Below are 9,914 nucleotides of genomic sequence, written 5' to 3' on the forward strand. Positions count from 1 at the left end.
ACGCTTAGTCCGACAACATATGGTATACTGCCATACAAATTTCTGTGGTTGCCATAGGCCAATGGTGACGTGCCATACAAATCCTTATGGTTACCATTAGTCTATGGTATACTGCCATACAAATCTTTATGGTAGCCATTGGCTTTTGGGGTTTTGCCATACAAATCTCTATGGTAACCATAGGCGTATGGTATCTTGCCATACAAATTCCTATGGTAGCCATAGGCTTATGGGGTTGTGCCATACAAATCTCTATGGTAACCATAGGCGTATGGTATCTTGCCATATAAATTTCTATAGTAGCCATAGGCTTATGGGGTTGTGCCATACAAATTTCTATGGTAACCATAGGAGTATGGTATCTTGCCATACAAATTTCTATGGTAGCCATAGGTTGCCATAGATTACCATAGGCAATTACTCTATGGCAAATTTTCCTAAGGGAAGGTTACAGCGACCTGTTAACATAATTTTCTAACAATTTAGCCAAATTATTTTTATTGCTTTTAAGTTAAAATTAAAAACAGTTTATTACTTATTTTAAAATTAAAAACAGTTTATGCTGAATAAGCTTAATTGGAATAAATGTTTTAACCCAATGGCAGAAACCTCTGTATTAATCATCAACATCGTGAATAAATTTGAAAATGTATTTGCTGAGCGTGTGTTAATATGTGTATTCAAATGTTGCTTTTGTTAGGTTCGAAAATTTCGAAAAGCAAGTAGGTCTAGTCCTACAATACATGATGAAATAGGTGCATTACTAATGTAAAGTATTTATGATTAATTAATTGAAAAGTTATTAGTTTAATATTTATTAAGTAAAAAACGTTCTATTGCAGTAAAATTAAAACAAAAACTAGCTTTGATTTTAGTTATGTTTATTTCATTGAGAAAAACCAACATTAAAAACAATCTTTTTTTTGAAAAAAATGAGTCAAACACCAAAATGTCTCGATAAAAAATTTGTAAATAAATAAAGTTTAAAACACTATATAACTAGAGAAATTAAAATTGCTGTACCAGAAATAATATGATTTTGCAAACTTTAATAACTGAAACCGGACGAAGGGAGCTACTATGAAATTTCCCATCCCTCTGACTCGGTAGTATAAATAAAGTTGAGTCTAATTTTCCTAAAAAACTTATCTCGCCTTTAACGCAAACTTTACAAGATAAAAAAAATAAATAAGTAAATAGGAAGAATACAAAATATACTCTTCTTTTCAAATTAAGTCAATTTTGTCTTCGAGAACAATTAAAATATTTTTTTTTAAATTATTTTTGTCTGCAAGGTCAAAATCAGTGGTGTCCACTAGAAATGAGTTAGGGGTCACTTTGGAAGGTACTAGCTAGCCCGACTTTAACCGGAGTCCACCTGAGCCCAAGATACTTATTACTTATATAGCCCGAGTCCACCAGAATCCGACATATACGTTGGATAAAGTTCAACTTTTGCTGTCTCGCCACTAGGAATTTGAAACCCAAACAAGAAAATTAGTCATAAAAATTGTTCTATCACAATTAATTAATAAATGTTGCATTTATTATACTTAAGAACTATACCAAACGCTTGTTTAGAAGTAGCAAAAATGTTTATGAAAATTTTATCATATGTCCAAATTGTTAGAATTTCCATTCTAAAATTACGGTAAAATAACCGGTAGCAGTCTGTCCAATCGATTAGCCATAAAGTTTACTGTAAAGCACACTTTTTTACCTTCATGGTTTTGAAGCCATTTTTAATTAGTATGATTAAAAAACCATAAATGCAAATCTATAAGGATTTTTTTAACCCTTTAAAACTAGCATGGTTTCAAAGCCGTAAAAACTGAAATTTAAGTGGGTATAGGAGCTAAACTTTTCGTTAGATAATGGGCATTGGAGAGTGCAGGACACTGGAAACTTTTCATGTATTGAAGGCAATGGACGAAATAATGTAGAGTCAAGGCTGGGACTCTAGGTGGTTGTTTTACCATAATTTTATAATGAAAAATTATGGTAATAACCAAGAATAGCCAAGTTCTGTCAGTCATGAGATTAACAGATTGACTCTCTCCGTTATAATATTTACACAGTTGCAAAGAATTTAGTGGCTTCATTAGGTGGACTTAGTTTGATAAAATTCCGGTTGTTTAACCGTATTAGGTAGAAGCAGTTAATAAACAGTTTTTCTCACAGCTTACAGTTTGATTACCAAGTTATTTACGGTTATTTGACTGTTTTGTTTGAAAATGGTAAAATAACAATTAAATAAATTGTTATTTAACCCTTTTTTTACCAGATATTTCTAACACAGCAAGCCCACCCAAGCTTGAAACCTTTTAACAGTAAACGAGCCTGCGTCGTGCCTGGGCTCGGACTTACTCCATTTCCTATCTTGCGCCCGCCACAGGGCTGTGTTAATTTTGTTATAATGACTTTTTGACCTAACCTGATTTAAACCGTTTCCGTTAGTTGATGGCATTTTTAAAAAAGATAAAAGATTACATTCCTATTATTTTGAGAATATGACGATTAAAAATACCATGTAAAATATGTTAAATCTACGAGCAATTTCTATTTAGTTTCTTCTTTGTCACTTTGTAAACAAGCCAAAAAGTTGAGTGGACATACTTTGAGATACGTAGAATAAAGCAAAACAGAATAAATAAAGCGCAAATACAGTTACAAAAACGGACATATATTTGTTTTGTTGCTATAAACAAGAACCTTCCTCAGTATCTAAACACAAAATGTCAGTAGGAAAGTAACGAGGCTAAACACGTTGCAGTAAGAGAACAGGAACAATCTTGAAAAAGAAAGTAAAAGATTGGGAATACGAAACAGCAGTGGCGGGAGGGTAGGATGGTTGAGTGTAAGATATAGAAATTAAATTTGAATGTATTTCCAAACATAAGGTAAGAATAGTATACTGGAAAAATCATTAAATAAATTATTAGAACTTTTCAAAATATGCAGTCATTGCCAGACGTCTAGGTCAGTGGTTGAAGTTAGAGTGCTCAGTGATTTTAACAGAAGAAAGCTTAAACATAAGATTGGAATTCAAACTATGTAGGGCCAAAAAATTACTGAACCGATTACTAAAGTGTGTTTATTTATGTACTTTTATTTGTGCTTTATTGCCGTTGATTTGCTTTATTGGCAAAAAATGTTTGATTTGAGACTAAGTATATTTTTTCGATATTCAAAAACTGCAGAAGTAGAATCATTGTAATTTGAGAAGCAAAATCATTGTATTTTGATGATACTTGAATTTCAAATAACTTTTCAAAACACAGAAATATTCCCTAAGGACATTTATTTTTATAGACCGGGAAGAGTAAAAAAAAATTAAAAAAGGAAAGGAAAAGAAAAAGAAACAATATTTAAAAAGCGATCATGAGAAAACAAGTATTTCACAGACTTAAAATAAGTAGTACAAACAACTTTTCAAATGTAAATTGCTTCTTACAAAGAACAGTAAAAAATGATAGGAAAAGAAAATATACTTTTGCATAACCGTTTTAGAAGAAATGATAATAATAAGAAAAAAGAAAGTAAAGAAAATGATGATAAAAGTAAATTTATTCCAAATAATGAAATAAAATATCTGACAAAGTTGAAGAAGGTAGGTTGATTCTATTGTTGAGAAAGCAGTTCAATTATTAGAAGGTATTCTGGGAAGCTTGTGTTGTCATGGGAACAGGAGCTGGAAGATGGACAGGGAAGATTGGAAGAGGAAAGCTCAATTCGATAGGGAGTAGGGGTGTTCGCCTGTGAATTCTCACTACAATTTTCTTTTTACACTTCCTATATTAATAGGTCCCTGCAAACTTTTAAATTTTTGACAAATAAAATAAATCTATCTTTAAGTTTGCGTGAGTTAAATGTTTGAGATCTGTATTTCAAAAACTGATAGAAATTTATCTTATTATGGTAACAAATCTTATCTAATAATGCCGACTTAAATTATCTTTATAATGCTAATATATTTTTAACTTTTTTAAAACGTTCCTTTAATTTTAAACTATAATTTTCAAAAATACGTTTTTTCAAGTAAATTTCAAAAAAAATATTTTCATTTTTTTTTTTAAATTAAAAATGACTTTTTTCAAAAGATTTTAAATTCAAAGATGCATAGATTCAGTTGTATAAAAAGTATTTTTCAATATATTGTAAAAAATTTTACACATAACTTATGCCTACGAATATTAAAGAATGACTTACATCCGTTCCGCTTTTGGTCTCCATATAGTTACGTAGAGAAAAGTCGATTCACCATTCATACAAAATATCGATATATTAAGCAATATAACCATGCAAATTAGTGGCAACATTACGAGCTGTGAAGTTAAATAAAATTTTCATTAAATTTAAATTATACTATCATGTATTTACATAAGTTCAAGATATATAGCTGATTAATGCAGATAACATAATAGACCTAACTTGAAACCTTAAAAGATTGAAGCGAATTGGCGCGATATTATGATCCAAAAAGACTCAGCAATATTTTTATCAGTGCGAGCAGTTTATAGTAAAGGTTTTCGCTATTAAACTGATTTAAATATTGCCTTAGAGTTTATGATTGTTGCCCGAATAGATTTTATCCTGTTTAATTTAACAAGTTCAATTGTATAGGGATACGGATAAACAATTTCAAAACGATTTTAAATTGCCGCAATTAAAAATTTAGCTACACTATATACAGTCTACTTTCATCAACTGCATTTGGAAAAGTGTATTTTTTATGATTTTCAAATATGTGTTGATATTATAATAAGGTTAGATTCATCGTATTTACTGTATCTTTAACTTTATTTAAATATTTTTTAATGTTGTAAAAATAAAAGTTAAAGTGTCTTAGATTTGTGACTAGCCGCTACAACTTTCACCACAGATATTTTCCACATCAAGTGTAAGTTTAACATTCATTAGTTTTAACATTCATTATTTTTAACATACCTGATAGAATCATAACATTTATTAAAGTTTAAAACTTTTTGTTGTTGGTAAAATTGAAGTTTTTTGTTAAAATAACAGAGTTTGTTTGTTAAAATAACTGTAGTATATATCTGCTAACGAAACAGGCGCCCGTTTTTTAATAACAGAAGTTTTCTGAGGAGAAATAAACAGTTTTATATTGGCACGCCAGCTGACAGGTTTTTTTCTGTAAATTTAACATCTTTTTTTTTCTTGAAGTGTTTATACTACATTTCGTGCTCTATCTACTATAACGCTGAGCCGTGGTAGTACAGAGGATAGAGTGTTCGCCTTTCAATGAAATGAATCGGGTTCGAATACCAGTGTTGGCTGGTCGATACAAATTCCACACCCGGCTCGCACCGACCACAGTGCTGACGTAAAATATCCTCAGTAGTAGACGGACCATGGATTAGAGTCCCCTTGCCGTCAGGCTAACCGTGAGTTGTAATGCAAAGTTGGGTTAGCTCCATCGAAAAGTGTTTCCCGAAGTCAAATTTCTCTTAATATTTGATCCAGGAGTTCCCTTGCTTTCTGGATTGTGCTCAAAATGTCAAGGATACGGAGTTGAACATTAGCAGTCGTAAACCCAAATAATGGGTCGACTGTTCAACGACGGTTATTAAATGAAATAAAATATAACACTGCATGGTTAAGTTGATGCCTAACAGTTTATATAGCTAGATGTTATCCACATTCAATTGGTTACTTGTCAATTTCTACATTTCTGCTGCTATAGAAATAGGGTGTTAATTTAGATGTGTTTGTGTTTTTGATGTGACCACTATTTTACTTTTCACTGATACTTGCTCTCTATTTTATGAACATTTTTTTACTGAACACTATCTTTCTCTATTAAGTTTTCCATGTTCATACTGTTATAAATGAATACTAGAAATTCGCAAAATAGTCGTCATTTGTGATGAAAGAGTTTCCTAAGAAATGCTCCGAACGAACATTTCATCAAATTCTGAAAAGTTTTATCATAACTGGTTTAACGATACAAAGTTCGACAAAAGCACCAAGCTTAATGCTTTATCATTGATTAACTCAATCGATTTTTATTTTATTTTATAACCGTCGTTGAACAGCTGACCCAATTTTGAGTTTACAACAACCAACAGTAACCTTGTAATTTTTAAACCAATCCAGAAAGCAAGGGAAATTCTGGATCAAGTGTTGGTAGAAATTTAACCGTCATGAACGATTCTTCTGATGGAACTAACTCTTATTTGCGTTACACGAAGAGGAAAACCTCCGATGGTTAGCCCGACGGCAAGAGGAATTTAACACATGATCACTCTATCTCTGAGGATATTTTTCGTCAGTACTGTGGTTTGTGTGATGGAGGTGCGGAGGGTAAGAAAACAGAAAATATATTTCTTGGAGTGCATTTATTGATTGTTGTCTTTGATCACATATTGCTGATAAACTGTTCATGAACAAGCAGTTATCATGAAAGATGACTTACTTCTGATGTAATTATCAAGCACTTACATGGACTTCGGAACAATCAAAATTAATTACATACACTGCATCACATCTTAATATGCGCACGGGAAAAAAAATATTAAAATTACCACATCGTATGGTAATAACAACTCTAATAAAAAGTTTTAAAAAAAACATTAATTTGGGGATAAAAATATTATATAAATATATATACCGTATTTAAACCATATATTTGGTAATTTTTCATGTTAACGGTTTATCATAAATTCTAGTTGTCAAAACTATATTTCTTATTACAGCACACTTAACAAAAAGTACAAAACTGAAAAGTGAATTTAACCGAATAAATGGTTTTTACGCCATGCTGAGACAGCATGATAAAAATATCAATTTTACCACATTTACAAAATTTTATCTCATATTACAAAGCCATATATTATAGTTAATTTTACCAAAATCATTTCCAAAGTACTTCGATAAAATTTGCCGAGCTTTTTTGTGTTCCCATAGAGCCAGAAACATGGTAAATTTTACCATAATCTAGTTGCTTAGACCACTCTTTTTTACTTAGTGTGTAATAAATATTTCAAACTTACCAATTCAAACTTTTATTTTCGAACAATAAAAACTCTTTTTGCATGATAAATATTTTCACATAAATAATCTGTAAGTAAAATTTAACATTTTTTTGCACCGAAAATGGGAAAATAATGTCTATCAATGCAATATATTAAAAAGTAAGAAGCCTTCAAAACTTTTTTCGAATAAATGGATATTACAGATGGTTTTTCTCAAAAAAATAGTTTTCCTTTTCTCTATTATTTTCTTGATTCTCTATATAAAAATTTGAAAGTATGTTTCTTCAAGTAAGATGACTCAAGACCTTTTCTGAGCAACCGATCATTTTTTATCAATGACTTGTAAAATATAAAGAAATAATTTCAATATTTATTTTTGCAGAATATTTAATTTTAAAAGTTATTATTATTAACATACAGTATCAGAAAAATATTACAGAAGCCAAAAAAATATTTTAGAGATTTGGAAGATATATCTGACTTTATTTTAAAAGTCTATTTGATACAGTAATTGAAAACATGCCAATTTTAAAGAAATATGCCAAATGCGGTAATAGAAAGCATACCAGTGTCGTAAACAGTACATAAAACTAGCCTGTTGAACATTTCATAATGTTGACCATGACGGTATAATTTATGATTACTGTTTTGCGTATTTTAACGTTTCCAATGATATTGACTCTAAAATACACTATATTTCCGCTGTTAACACACTGTTAATACACACACTGTTAATTCCGTTATGTTATGGAAAATGTTTGGCGGCAAAGTTGCTAGAGTTTCTCCACATGCTTCGTAAAGAACATGTTGACCAAACTTTTTTGTAACAAAACGCTACAGAAATTATCTTTACGCTCCAGATATTTTCCGTGGGTCAGAGTACAGGAAAGAAATTTGACATGAATGTAGCTGTATAATCACTGGTTTGCATAATAAAATAGATTTCCAAAATCTTATTTACTTTTTTTTAAATTATTCCATTTTTCAGAGATTTTTCAGCTGTTGAAAACTAGCACTTTTGATTGTTGTTGCTGTAATTCATTTACGTCACACTAGAGCTGCACAATGGGTTATTGGCGACGGTCTGGGAAACATCCCTCAGGATGATCTGGAGACATGCCGTCACAATTTTGATCCTCTACAGAGGGGATGGCACCCCCGCTTCGGTAGCCCGACGACCTGCACGTGAAGTCGAGCACTTTACGGTAGAACAGTTTAACGAGGACCAATACCGCACACCCTCGGTCCCTACGCAGACCACGTGGTCACCCACCCGCACACTGACCGCAGCCAGTGAGACTTGACATCAGTGATCTGCTGGGAACCGTGCCTTAACGATCAGTCCACTGCGGAACCTATCACGTTTGAAGGAATCGTAGTCGAATTTTTCGTCCTTCATTAAATTCAGACGTTCCGAAGCAAGATTCGCACCCGGAACCTTCCTCGACAACAGTGCTTGACTGCCATGCAACCCGGTTGGCATCCGTTTCAATGTACCAAATTATCTGTTTTTGTTGGAAAGTTACAGAAATAATATGTTTTTTAGCTGAAATTTTTTTCAGTGTGAAAAGAAATCCAAAACTATCCACAATTTCTAACACTGTTGTATCGGGAGTATTTCACTATCATATTAAAAGCATTTTTTTCGTCAGACGATAATATCGAAAAAAAGATATGATATGGTTTGTTCTACGGATAAATAAAGTTAAAAAAGTGAATAAAGTACAAATAAAAAACAGAATAAACATACTATAGTTTCAGTTCTACAAGCAAAACCATTCCTCACGGTGTCTAAACACAAAAAGACAGCAGAGAAGTAACGACACAAACATATTGCAATAAAAAAAATATTTAGTTGGGATTCGATTCGTAGGTTTAAGTTTTCTTTTTGTTTGGTGATCTATACTCAGTTTCAAGTTGAGAAAATACCATTGCGGTATAGGATTTAAAAAATCATCCGCTACGGTATATAGTTCCGTTTTATTTCGTTATCAAATTGTACAAATGTGCTTTCAAAACAATATAAAAGCTTTTAAAAGTTAAACACGTCAGGCAGAAATTTAATTCGCGCTATCTTTTACTATGTATATCATAGAAATATTTTTTAAATAATTATAGTTTAGTAGACTTGCTGGAATCCTAGACTTGGCGACAGATTTCGATAAATAAAGAGAACATTCGTTCTTGAAAACGAAACAACTGTAAGATGCTGCAACAGCATTGGATTTGATTGGACCAGTGAAAATGGAGCGTCTTGTGCTGATATACCCTTAACAAATCAAATGCGAGATAAAGAATTTTTACTTTTGTTTGGCCGTGTGAAGAAAAGCGTCAGCAAGAATGCAAAAAACACTATTTATTATTCTTTCATTGGTTTCTTTAAATGCCAATAGAAAAATGTATGTTTGTTGCGATTTTTAGATATCGTTTTTATTAATTATTACTTGTTAATTGATTATTTAATAAGTTTTGTTTTCTTCATTTCACACGATTTAAGCAAAAAGAAGGCTGTGTAACGTCGTTTCTAGAGTTGGCGATGTTGCTATCCATTGGCGCTGGGAGCTTGGCATCCATTTAGCGTATACTTAGATGCAAACAGGCTCTCTCCATAAGGATAATGGTTTTTTCTTACTTTGAAACAGAATATAATTGGTCCGTCTACTTGAGTTTATTTTCTGTGTAATTGGAATTCTAAACATAGGTTTGAGTTTTCTTCTGCCAAAATCATTTAACGCTGCTCTTCATCTACCTGCCTTGACTTTTGGGAATTAATCCATATTTTGAAAAATAATTTAATACTTTAGTTACTGATCTTTCTAGATATCAAATTCTCTCCCAATGTTTAAATATCTATTCTAATTTGATTTCAACAACTTACACCCTGGAGTTCACACTCAATCCCTTCACAACTATTTTTTA

Source organism: Parasteatoda tepidariorum, chromosome 4 (genome assembly GCF_043381705.1).
Source record: "Parasteatoda tepidariorum isolate YZ-2023 chromosome 4, CAS_Ptep_4.0, whole genome shotgun sequence".
NCBI lineage: Eukaryota > Metazoa > Arthropoda > Arachnida > Araneae > Theridiidae > Parasteatoda > Parasteatoda tepidariorum.